General features: G+C 42.0%; 1 protein-coding gene across 2 annotated transcripts in view; it reads right to left on the bottom strand.

The window, feature by feature from the left end:
• The window catches only part of GABRG3 (gamma-aminobutyric acid type A receptor subunit gamma3), an 846991-nt gene that overhangs the window by 286530 nt on the left and 546857 nt on the right, over positions 1-13604 (bottom strand). The gene's annotated exons all lie outside the window — the stretch shown is intronic.

The following is a 13604-nucleotide window of genomic DNA, read 5'->3' as shown; positions in this document are numbered from 1 at the left end:
ACAGTTTAAAGGATTATCTTTAGGTCCACAATAAAGAGGATCTATATGGTCAGTGATCTTAATATCTTTCATAGTTTTCTTCCATATTAGATATTATAAATGAATTGTTTTTACAGAGTTCAGTAATTCTCAACAAATCTCATATTTATACTTTTCATTGAGTTTCTGGTTAAAGAACCTTTCTGAGACGTAATTCAACAGACCAGTCTGACCTTTTATTAACTAATTCCCTCATTCATCATCTTTGTTGCACTATGTCAGGCCCTGCAAACCACTGAAGGCCCAGAACTGTGCCAACAGGAAAAGTCTCTGCCTCCATGGGGCTTATATTCCAATCAGGGAAGACAGGCCTTAGAAAATTAAGGTGAAAAATACAAGCCATAACTGCTATTGACTATGCTTGGTAAGTTAACACAAGAAATGAATTACCTCAGAGGATAAATGGCCAGTTTGGAAGCAGTTATGAAAGTACGAACAGGGACTGTTGCCCGCTATTCCAATAAACAGAGGTTTTTGCCAAAATTTCCAGTTCTACAAGGAACAAGCCATCAGCCACTCCAGTGGCCCCCTCCACACACCCCCAGTGGTGTGCCCTGAGGGGAATTCAGGATGGGGAAAAACAAGGGGGAAGCATTTTGTGGTTTGGAAACTGGCCCTAGATATTTAAGATAAATACCTAAGGGACAGTTTCAACGAACCTTGATTCTTACATCTTCTCATACATAGAAAAGCATCAAAACCATTAACTTGAGGTACCTCTTCTTTGTAATTATTAGTGATCTTTTGATGTTTGGCTACATTTTTTTCCCAGCAAAAACGCTATATCCTGGCTTCCTCCTTAATTCTTCAGAGCAGTTCCTTAGAGCCGAGAGGCTGCATCCTAGGCCTAAGTTCTCAGCTGTTGTTGCTGTTGTTTAGTCTCTAAATCATGTCTGACTCTTCTGTGATCCCATGGACTATAGCCCACCAGGCTTCCCTTCTCCAGGGAATCTTCTCAACCCAGGGGTCAAACTCAGCTACCTACATTGTCAGGTAGATTCTTTACCACTGAGCCTAAGTCCTCAGTAAGATCCCCAAATAATACTTAAGTTGCAACTTTTAGGTTGTGTGTTTTTCTTTAGTTGACAAAAGAGAAAAGAAAGATAAAACAAATACTGATTCTTGTAGGAATGGAAGAAACAAATGCTTCTCATCCCTATCAGTGAATCATAGGATCAAGAAATGCTTAGAGTGTTAAAAGCCTATTGAAACTCAGCTTTGCAGAAATAATTCAGACCCATTGCTAAAAATCTCTAAATAGGTTGTCACTGTGCAAATTTGGCTCCAAGGACAAAAGACTAATACATGACTTTTCCACTGAAAGGTGATAGGGCCAAGGTATCTGTACTTAATTTAAGAGAAAGAGTAAAGTGAAAGTGAAAGCAAAGGGTTGGGTAGAGGCAATGGCATTTGAAACAAAGGCATAGCAGGGATCTTGGAATTGTTTTGACACAAGATCTATGCACACATGAAATTGGTCTATCAAGTAAGAGACTGGCTAGGCTTTTTTTTTTAATTGAAGGATAACTGCTTTACATTATTTTGTGGTTTTCAGTCATACAGCAACAAGAATCAGCCATGGGTACACCCATGTCCCCTCCCTCCCATCTGACTCCCCATCCCACCCTTCTATTGTCACAGAGCCCCTGTTTGAGTTGCCTGAGTCACATACCAAATTCCCATTGGCTATCTATTTTACACATGGAATTGTAAGTTTCCATGTTACTCTCTCCATGCAGCTCACCCTCCCCCTCCTCCCATCCCCCCTGTGTCCACAGGTCTGTTCTGTATGTCTGTTTCCCCATTGCTGCCCTGAAAATAAATTCATCAGTGCCACCTTTTAGATTCGGAACCTCAAGTCAGGAAAAAAGTCTGTGACTATTTGAGACTTAGATTTACTGTTGCCTTTCTTTTTGTAATGATAAATTGTAGCCTGGAAAATCTGGATCCAAAAGGAGGCTTATTCTTCAATGCCAATATTTCCACAGCTGGAACAGTTAATGGAAAAAGGAAACTCCCAGACAATGGAGTCAAGATCCAATAAGAGTCTCTGGGAGCCCAACTCTGGGAGTAGAGTTAATCCAGACTTAACTCTAGAATATGAAAGATATTCTCCTTACAGGGAATAAGATTCCACTCAGGATCTGCCCACTGGGGTCTCAGAATTGCTATAAATCAGTGCTGATTGTGATCATCCTGGCTCTTCTCCATCTTTTAGCTATACTGTACACGTGGCTGTGGGTTAGATAGCTTTCTCTTCAGTTTAGAGGTCAGTGGATCGAGGAGAGCCATGTACATCTTGATGTGGTATATACAGGCAGCCCCAGTGTTGGGGATGGGACTGGGTGGATCTTTTGGGTTGCTTCATTTGAAGAAAGGAAGAGTGTGTCTGCCAATGCATGAAAGTGAAAAGTGAAAATGAAGTCTCTCAGTTGTCCCCGACTCTTAGCGACACCAAGGACTGCAGCCTACCAGGCTCCTCCGTCCATGGGATTTTCCAGGCAAGAGTACTGGAGTGGGGTGCCATTGCCTTCTCCGCCTAATGAGTGCGAGACAGACAAAACATCTGGCAGCTAGAGACAGATCATGGTGGTCACTGGTGCAATCCACCAGTACCACAGCACTCCTACTTGCAGGCATATGGTAGAGTCACACACTTCCCTTTCAGGCCCTGAGAGACTGTGTGAAGCAGAGCCCACCTGATTCACACCAGATACATATTGTAGGTGCAAAAGGTAGAAGGGAGAGTGGGATGCAGGGGTGGGGGCTGCAGTCCTCACTGAGAAGGTGACTTGGAACCAAGACCTCAGTGAGGTGCAGAGTGAGCTTGGCAGAGAAATGGCTCCCTTGCAGGGGCCCTGAACACAGAAAGCAGGAAGGTCAAAGACATTCCTGAGAAGCAGGAACAATGTAGTATACAGAATCATCCCAGTGGGGCCAGGAAACAGACACCTTACTTCCTTGATGGCAGAATTTTAGCCTAACAATGATGATTGCTGACTATGAAATAGCCTATATTTGCACAGAGAACATGAGAACACACTCAAAACTTTAAATAAAATTCAGGATGTGAGAATGGCCAGTATGGCACATATAGGTACCCATATTAATTAATTCCTTCTTCCCTTTAACACCAGTTTATTAGGTAAAGAAAAGAGGAGAGGATGAAGATGCTCTCACTAAAGAGACAAAGTTCACCAATGATGTGGACAGTTCAGTTCAGTTCAGTCACTCAGTCGTGTCCCACTTTTTGTGACCCTGTGGACTGCAGCATGCCAGGCTTCCCTGTTCATCACCAACTCCCAGAGCTTGCTCAAACTCATGTCCATCAAGTCAGTGATGCCATCCAACCATCTCATGCTCTGTGTTCCCCTTCTCCTCCTACCTTCAATCTTTCCCAGAATCAGAGTCTTTTCTAATGAGTCAGTTCTTTGCACTAGGAGTCTAAAGTATTGGAGCTTCAGCTTCAACATTAGTCCTTCCAATGAATATTCAGGACTGGTTTTCCGTAGCCAATAAAGGCCCTGAGTGTATTTTGGGAAGAATCTAAAACTATTCAGATACTTTTAATCCCAATATTATATCAGGGATATTGAAACAAAGAAAACTTCAACAATTTTACCAAAGTTTCCAAAGATTCCAAGTGAAAATTCCCAAGTGGGAATTGGAAGAGGGTGGGAAGATTTGGGAGAATGGCATTGAAACATGTAAAATATCATGTAAGAAATGAGTTGCCAGTCCAGGTTCGATGCACGATACTGGATGCTTGGGGCTAGTGCACTGGGACGACCCAGAGGGATGGTATGGGGAGGGAGGAGGAAGGAGGGTTCAGGATGGGGAACACATGTATACCTGTGGCGGATTCATTTTGATATTTGGCAAAACTAATACAATTATGTAAAGTTTAAAAATAAAATAAAATTAGAAAAAAAAATACAATTATCCTCCAATAAAAAGTAAATTGATTTTTTTTTAAAAATGGAAAAACAAAAGTCTCCTGCTAACCAAATAGTCCTCCTCTTGAGGTCTTTTCTCTCCTTATCATCTCTGCTTTCCATCCCCATTTATGACCCTTCACAATACATTTTAAAATGCAGATCTGAGATGGGTAAATAGCAAGATAGGCATGAGCCTTCTGTACCCACCAGTCACTGATTATTGAAATAGAGACAATAACGATTTTCTCCTAGAGGGTAAACCAAGGCCTGAGAGGTTAAGTAACTTTCATCAAGTCAAAATTTGCTTCCCATGATAAAAGGTAACTCTCCTACACTGTTGGTGGGAATGTAAATTGGTACAGCCATTAAAAGATGCTTGCTTCTTGGAAGAAAAGCTATGACAAACCTAGAAAGCATATTAAAAAGCAGTGATATCACTTTGCTGACAGAGATACATATAGTCAAAGCTATGGTTTTTCTAGTAGTCATGTACAGATGTGAGAGTTGGACCATAAAGAAGGCTGAGCACCAAATAATTGATGTTTTCAAACTGTGGCGCTGGAGAAAATCCTTGAGAGTCCCGTGGACAGCAAGGAGATCAAACCAGTCAATCCTAAAGGAAATCAACCCCGAATATTCTTTGGAAGGATTGTTGCTGAAGCTGAAGCTCCAATACTCTGGCCACCTGATGAAAACAGCTGACTCAAATGGAAAAGACCCTGCTGCTGGGAAAGATTGAGGACAGAAGGAGAAGGGGATGACAGAAGTTGAGATGGTTGGATGGTATCACCGACTCAATGGCCATGAGTTTGAGCACATTCTGGTGAAGGACAGGGACGCCTGGTGTTCTGCTGTCCACGGGGTCACTAAGAGTCAACACAACTGAGTGACTGAACAACAACAGCCACTATGGAGAACAGAATGGAGCTTGCTTTAAAAACTAAAAATAAAGCTACATATGACCAGCAATCCTCCTCCTGGGCCTATGTCTGAAGAAAACCATAATTTAAAAAGACACATTTATCTCAGTGTTCATTGTGGCACTATTTACAATAGTCAGGACATAGAAGCAACCTAAATGTCCATCGACAAATGGATAAAGAAGATATGGGACATATATGCAATAGAATATTAAGTGTGTTAGCTGCTCAGTCATGTCCAACTCTTTGCAGCCACATGGACTGTAGCCCATCAGGTTCCTCTGTCCATGGAATTATCCAGGTACGAATACTGGAATGAGTTGCCATTCCCTTCTCCAGGAGATCTTCCTGATTCAGGGATTGAACCCCAGCCTCCCACATTGTAGGCAGATTCGTAACCATCTGAGCCACCAGGGAAACCCCTCCCAAGTTCAATCCCTGGGTCGGAAAGATTCCCTGGCAGAGGGAATGGCTACCCACTCCAGTATTCTTGCCTAAAGAATTCCACACAACTGAGCAACAATAGAATATTACTTAACCATCAAAAAGAATGAAGTAATGCCATTTGCAGCAAGATGGATGGACCTAGAGATTGTCATATTGAGGGAAGTAAGTCAGACAGAGAAGCAAAAATATCATAGGACATCTCTTATACGTGGAATCTGAAAATAAATGATACAAATGAAATTACTTACAAAGTAGAAATAGACTCACTTGATGTTTTGGTGAAAGTTTTAACTTTTGCTTCAGGTTCAAAGTGAAAGTCGCTCAGTCGTGTCCGACTCTTTGCAACCCCATGGACTATACAGTGCATGGAATTCTCCAGGTCAGAATACTGGAGTGGATAGCCTTTCCCTTCTCCAGGGGATCTTCCCAACCCAGGGATCAAACCCAGGTGTCCCACATTTCAGGCAGATTCTTTACCAGCTTGAGCCACAAGGGAAGTCCAAGAATACTGAAGTGGGTAGCCTATGCCTTTTCCAGTGGATCTTCCTGACCCAGGAATTGAACCGGGGTTTCCTTCACTGCAGATGGATTCTTTACTAACTGAGCTATCAGGGAAACCCCATCAGGTTCAAAAGATTTATTAACAAAAGAAATCACTTATACAGAAATATTCAAATTCAATATTTAATAAAGACTTATCAAACTTACTTTCAATATATAATTGTTAAAAGAGAAATATAAATACTAGAGGAGAGAAACAGCACATATGTCATTCAGTTGGACCAACTAACACCCATGGGCTGGGAAGGCCCATGTAACAGTAGTCTGGAATCCCAATTGAGAAAGGGTCTGTCCCAGGCAGTGCATCCACTCCACCTATGAACTTTGAATTGCAGTTTTGGGGGTTCCTGCTTATAATGCTAGGCTGCAAACTGATACCATCATCAGTTTGCAAGCAAATTGCAGCTCTGGTTTCACGTTCATCTTTCTACAATGCTGTTTGTTTTATCTTGTGAGTGATGAGTTTCTCCAGACCCCTTGGGATTGGCTGGACCCAAAGGGCTCAGGAAAATTCCGAGGTTCACTCTGAATCTCACCTATGGTGCTGCTCAGCTTACTGATGACAACTGGTGCACTTGCCAGCAGCCATGAAGTCAGGGCAGTGTCCAGGCAGATCTGAAGCGAGGTTAGAGGCCTGCTCTGCTTTCTTGTCTCTGAAGCCTGAACAAAACTATCTCCATTTAATTTCCTTTAACACTCACAGACTTAGAGAACAGACTTATGGTTGCCAGGGCCAAGGATGGGGGGAAGGGATAGTGAGGGAGTTAAGGATGGACCTGTACACAATGCTATATTTAAAATGGATAACGAACAAAGGATCTACTGTAGAGGAGATGGAACTCTGCTCAATGTTATGTGGCAACCTGGATGGGAGAGGAGTTTGGAGAATAGAAACATGTATATGTATGACTGAGTCCCTTAGCTATTCACCTGAAACTATCACAACATTATTAATAGGTTATACTCCTATACAAAATTCAAAGTTTCTTTAAAAAAAAAAAAAGACAAAGGATACATGCACCCCAGTGTTCACTGCAGTATTATTATTTACAATAGCCAATACATGGAAAAACATCCATTGACAGATTAATGGATAAAGAAGACACCATGTTTTATATATATATATATAACATATACAAATATATTTATATATACACATATACATGTACATGTGTATATATATATATGTATATATATACATATATATATATGAATATACAATGGACTATCATTCAGCCATAAAAAGAAGGAAATAATCCCATTTGCAGCAACATGAACTTGGACATTTTCATATTAAATGAAGTAAACCAGATAGAGAAAGACAAATATCATATGATATCACTTATATGTAGAATCTAAAAAATGATACAAATGAACTTACTTACAAAACAGAAATAGACTCACAGACATAGAAAACGAACTTATGGTTACAAAAGTGGTGGGGGGGGCATAAATTAGGAGCTTGGGATTAGCATATACAAACTAATATAAAACAGATAAACCATAAGGACCTACTGTACAGCATGGGGAACTATACCCAATATCTTGTAATAACCTATAATAGAAGAGAATGCAAAAAATGTATATATATGTATATATATATATGTATATCTGAATTACTTTGCTCTACACCTGAAACTAAGACAACACTGTGCCGGGGACCAGCCCCGGCTGATCCAGGGTATTCGAAGGAGAGACGGCGTAGGCGAAAATCAGGCGACAATTGCTTAATTAAATGTTAATTAAGGATATAAAGAGTAATAGAATGAGGATAGCTCAGTAGGAAAATTCAGTGAAGAAAAGAGGCTGAAATAAGGATAGCTCAGTGAAGAAATTCAGTGGAGAAAAGAGGCTGAATAATTCAGCCAGAAGGTAAGAGAAAGAATGACATGGTGAGACCAAGTTTCGGTGAACAAGGCCCGCACTTTATTTTTCAAAGTAGTTTTTATACCTTAAGTTATGCACAGAGGATAATGGGGGAAGGGGTAGAGTCAGGCAGCAAGCCAGGCTTTCTTCCTGCAAACTTATCATATGCAAAAGCTTAGGTGATTTGCATCATCTTCTGGCCCGGAGGCCTGTTAACATTTTAAGACCTTTTCTTCAGAAAACTTATTTTTCTCTAAAGGTGATTGGTCAGGAGCCACCCTCCAAAAGCATTAGATAAAGTTGCATTCCTACAGAGCAAAGGTGTGGTGGGCTATAACAAGAAAAAGAATTAACTCAAGGGTCCCAGGTTACAAACATTAAAGCTACTACTTACACCAATTATATTAACCAATACACTGCCAGGGACACAGCAGGTAAGGGATATGGAGACTTAGCAGCAAACATTGGCCCAACAAGTGAAAATCCCTTCACCAATACAATTTCTAATCAATCTTTTAACTACTCAAAAGAATCTGTGTTTAGACAGTTTAGAACATCTCCTGCCTCTCACAGTTGGGAGGCTCTGAACAATCACATGAGGCCGGAAAAACCTATTCAGGCAGGCTAGAGGATTTCCAAAGGAGTTTGTAGGTTAAACACTGTCACACCCAGGAATTATTAACTGGAGCTGTAAGCTAACTTTTTTCAGAGAGGTAGTGGGGGACAGCCCCCCGTAAAGTCAGAGGTGTAGGTGAAAGCACAAAGCAGAAAGTAGGCAGACTCTGGTTTTGGGGGTAGATTGCTCGAGAATTTCCAGGGGGACTCCTGAAGCTCGATCCCGCCTTTGCGTATGCCGAGCCTCCTTCCTCATGACCTTTGTCATGGGCGGAGTTCCTCACGCTGGCTACCGGCAGTGATAGAATTCCAGTTGAGCTATTCCAGATCCTGAAAAGTGCTGCACTCAATATGCAATATGCACTCAATATGCAATATGCCGGCTCCCGGCAACACTGTAAATCAACTACATATCAATAAAACTTTTTTAAAACTCTGCTTCCCTGAATCTGAGTGTGAGCAGTTGGCCAAAGCTGCAGTCTAGTTGCCAGATGTGGGAACCACCACTGTGTGGTGAAGAAAGAATCCCAGTGTGGGTGTCCACTCCACTTTTGCCCTGTTTGCAAACTGTGTGAAATTATTCACGTTCCTCAGCCTGTGATTTTTTATCTCTCAAATGGGAGAGTTCAGTTAGATTAAATATAAGAACCTTCCACCTTTAACATTTTGTATTTCTGAAAACATGGAGTTAACCTTTCAGTGGTGAAAGCAGGTTTTCTGTAGGGTGCACCATTTCCCTATAAGAAAAGGGATCACACCATGATGCACTGGGGAGAGGCCAAAAGCTTCGAGAGTGTTCTCTTTGTCTTCTGAAGCCTTGGCACAAACTCCAACTCAAGAGGGTGGGGTGTGGATGGTGTGTGTGGTGCCCGATGTGGATGTTTTATTATAAGCACTTTTAAGATAATGTTGGAGAAACATTCCCACCCACAAAGTAACATTATGTCTCTCATAAAGCTGCTTTGTAACTGCATTAAGGGAAAAAAGTCACTTTTACAAGGTCTATCTAAAACAACATTTTATATTGTTCATAAATAGCTATGAAATTGGCCTTCCCTGGTGGCTCAGAAGGTAAAGAATCCACCTGCAATGCAGGAGACCTGGCTTTGATCCCTGGGTTGGGAAGAACCCCTAGAGGAGGGCGTGGCAAGACATTCCAGTATTCTTGCTAGAGAATCCCCAAGGACAGATGAGCCTGGTGGGCTGCAATCCATGGGATCAAAGAGTTGGACACAACTGAGTGATGAAGCACACACACTTATGAAATTAATGTGTCTGAAATACTACTTAATGTAACAGCTGACAAATGTGCAACATCTCCAATTTAAACCTTCATGCTTGTGGAGAGCCTGTGCTGATAATTTATTTTAATAATCGGAGGGTGGCTTAATGATTCCTCCAAGGCCAGCAGCACTTGGAGCATATTAACAAAACAGAATAAAAGTTATAATTCTTCATGTTCTGTCTCTGTAGGTTCTAAAATACTAGAAAGTCATTTTGTAATGGTTTTCTCCTTCCCTTTACCAAAGAAGAGGGCCACATGGGAAGATGATAGATTAATAAAGGACAGGGCTTGGAGACAGGAGGTTTCAGGAAACACACTCCCAGGCACAGGCATTCCCTTGCTTCTAGCATGTCAGGACCTCACCTGGAATGTGTTGGACAAATCTTTAAATGTTGGAAATGTCAACTTAAGAATGCTGCTGCTGCTGCTAAGTTGCTTCAGTCGTGTCCAACTCCATGTAACCCCATAGATGGCAGCCCGCCAGGCTCCCCCGTCCCTGGGATTCTCAAGGCAAGAACACGGGAGTGGGCTGTCATCTCCTTCTCCAATGAATGAAAGTGAAAAGTGAAAGTGAAGTCGCTCAGTCATGTCTGACTCTTAGCGATCCCATGGGCTACAGCCTACCAGGCTCCTCCATTGATGGGATTTTCCAGGCAAGAGTACTGGAGTGGGGTGCCATTGGCTTCAACTTAAGAATATTCACAACCTAATAGTTGAGAATTATGCTTTATGGGAAATTTTAGGATTTCAAGCCTGGGAGACAGCATCTCAAGTAACCTTGAGAGAACTGTTCTAAGGAGATGAGGGGAGGAACCAGGTTATATAGAATTTTGCAACAAAGGGCAGGTAGTCTGAACATCAAAAGACTTTTGTTAATGAAAGAAAACCAGATAATCCAAGTTAAAGAATTTAGCACTTTTCTATGTATGGGAAGAAACAAGTCAGGGCTTACTGAAATCATTCCTTTGATATGCATCCTAGCTATCTGGGGCCAGTATCCTGTGTTTTCACATGCTGAGGGCTCACCATAGGGAGTGGCTGCAGTCGGATGGCTGTTAGATGGCAGGTATTCTTTCCTTCTTGAGTTCCCTCAGGGCTCACAAGCTCACTATCCATGATGGCTGCAATTGCTGGTGACTTTGACATCTTTGTTTACTGATAAATATTGGCAGGAAATATTCCATTTCTCAGAAGTTACTGGTAGTTTTCTTTACAATATGGTAATCACAGGTGCATGCCAATTAGAGGTTGTTTAAATGCCTCAACTAAAAATGTATAATATATAGTGACAATTAGAATGAAATCATTTTTATTTCTTCCTTATCAGGTATGGGAACATAACATATATTTTTGGTATTGGTTATTCAAACTTTCCTAGGAAAGAAGGCTTTGCAGCTTGCCTCCATCTCTCCCCCAGAGAGCTGCCCCAGCCCTGCCTCCAGCTGTGCAGCCTCCAGGGGCCACACCTGCCCTGCTCAGACTCCTGAGCCCCTTGAAAATTCTCCCCACCTACCCAAAGCTCCTCCAGTCTTTGGAAGCCACTGACAGACTCCACCATGTGAGCCCTAGTCTGTGCTCAGCATGAGGTTAGGTTTATATAAAGACAGATGCAACATCCCTGCATGAAGAAGCTTGGGCCCAAAGCACATGGAGAGAGTGTGGTGCCCCACCTGGAACACAGGCAAGGTGAGGGCAGCCTCCAGGAAGCCAAAGAGGCCCACCTGGGTAGTGCAGGGAGCTTTTCATGGACCATGCCTCCCATCTGATCCTAGAACTACTGGACAGAAAGTAGACAGTTGATGGGTGTATCAGTCAGGGAGGGCTGTAACAGAGCTGAGAGGAGTGAGACTGCTTCAGGTATGGTGGGCTGTGAAAAGTATTTGCTACAAGGGTGCCCCATAGGAGCATTCGAAAACCAGGTGACCTCAAGATACAACAGGGGAATATGCTGCCTTTCTAAGCAGGTCCAGGACTTGTCACCTGATACTAATGCAACCTAAGGCCCCCTTTAAGGAAAGGATATAAAAATATAAATAAAATATTAAATAAAAATATACTTTCAATTACAAATTGGCACTTGCTTGTCAACTATAAATTGGTACTTGCCAAGAATATTTGCCAGTGACTGAACAAAGCTGGTCATAGCTTTTCTTCCAAGAAGAAAGCATCTTTTAATTTCTGTGTGGTCTTTAGATAGATATATATTTTCAGAAACTGATTTCATGATCCCAATCCTTGCATCTCTTCATAGCTAGAAAATCACTAAATCCCTTCATGGTGTCATCAGCATCTTGTGCCTAGCAGAAAACCTTTTGTAAACTAAGCACTTGATTGCATTGAACTCTCCCTTCACCAAAATCTTATATATTGACCTTCCCCCACTGCCTCTTTGGGGAAGTCTCTCAGAGCTATCTGAGGTGCTGTCTCCTGGGCTCCAGTCTTCATTTTGCCCCAAATAAAACTTAATCTACAACTCTCACATTGTGCATCTTTTTTAGTCAACAGTACACTTAATGAATACAAGATTTTGCATTCATTATGTCAGCAAGTCTGGAAGACAGAGCAGTGGCCACAGGGCTGGAAAGGGTCAATCCTCATCTCAACACTCAAGAAGGGTAGTACCAAAGAACGTGCTAACTGTCGGACAATTGCACTCATTTTCCGTGCTGGTAAGGACATGCTTAAAATCTTGCATGCAAGGCTTCAACATTATGTGAACCAAGAACTTCCAGATATTCAAGTTGGGTTTAGAAAAGGAGGAGGAACTAGAGATCAAAGTGCGACATTCACTGGATTATAGAGAAAACAAGGGAATTTCAGAAAAAAACATCTAGCTCTGTTTCATCAACTGTGCTAAAGCTTTTGACTGTATGGATCATAACAAACTGTGGAAAGTTCTTAGAGAGATGGGAATACCAGACCGTCTTACCTGTCTCCTGAGAAACCTGTATGCAGGCCAAGGAGCAACAGTTCGAACCCGGTATGAAACAACTGATTCAAGATCAACTGGTTCAAGATTGAGAAAGGAGTATGTCAGGCTGACAGAAAGGTGGCAACAGGCTATCTGTTGTCACTCTGTTTGTTTAATCTATACGCAGAGCACATCATGAGAAAGGCCAGGCTGGATGATCTACAAAGCAGAATCAAGACAGGCAGGAGAAATATCAATAATGATCCTCAGATATGAGGATGACGCCACCCTAATAGCAGAAAGTGAAGAGGAACTAAAGAGTCTCTTGATGAGGGTGAAGGAGGAGAGTGAAAGAGCTGGCTTAAGATTAAATATTAGAAAACTAAGATCATGGCATCCAGCCCCATTACTTCATGGCAAATAGAAAGGGGAAAGGTGGGAGTAGTGATAGATTTCCTCTCCTTTGGTTACAAAATCATTGCAGATGGTGACTGCAGCCATGAAATCAGAAGATGATTGCTTCTTGGCAGGAAAGAGATGACAAACATATATAGCATGTTGAAAAGCAGAGACATTACTCAGCTAACAAAGGTCCGAATAGTTAAGGCTATGGTCTTCCCAGTGGTAATGTATGGTTGTGAGAGCTGGGCTGTGAAATAAGCAGAGCACTGAAGAATTGATGCCTTCAACTGTGGTGTTGAAGAAGACTCCTGAAAGTCCCTTGGAGAGCAAGGAGATCGAATCAGTCAATCTTAAGGGAGATCAACCCTGAATATTCACTGGAGGGACTGATGCTGAAGATGAAGGTCCAGTATTTTGGTCATCTGATGTGAACAGACAGCTCATTGGAAAAGTCCCTGATGCTGGGGAAGATCGAGGGCAGAAGGAAAAGAGGGAATCAGAGGATGAGACAGCTGTATGGTATGAACTTGAACATGAACAGTTCAATGAACGTGAACTTGGGCAAGCTCTGGGAGATGATGAGAGACAGGGAGGCCTGGAGTGCTGCAGTCCATGGGGTC

Source organism: Bos indicus, chromosome 21, assembly GCF_029378745.1.
Source record: "Bos indicus isolate NIAB-ARS_2022 breed Sahiwal x Tharparkar chromosome 21, NIAB-ARS_B.indTharparkar_mat_pri_1.0, whole genome shotgun sequence".
NCBI classification, from domain to species: domain Eukaryota; kingdom Metazoa; phylum Chordata; class Mammalia; order Artiodactyla; family Bovidae; genus Bos; species Bos indicus.
This window is presented reverse-complemented; position numbering and strand designations above follow the sequence as displayed.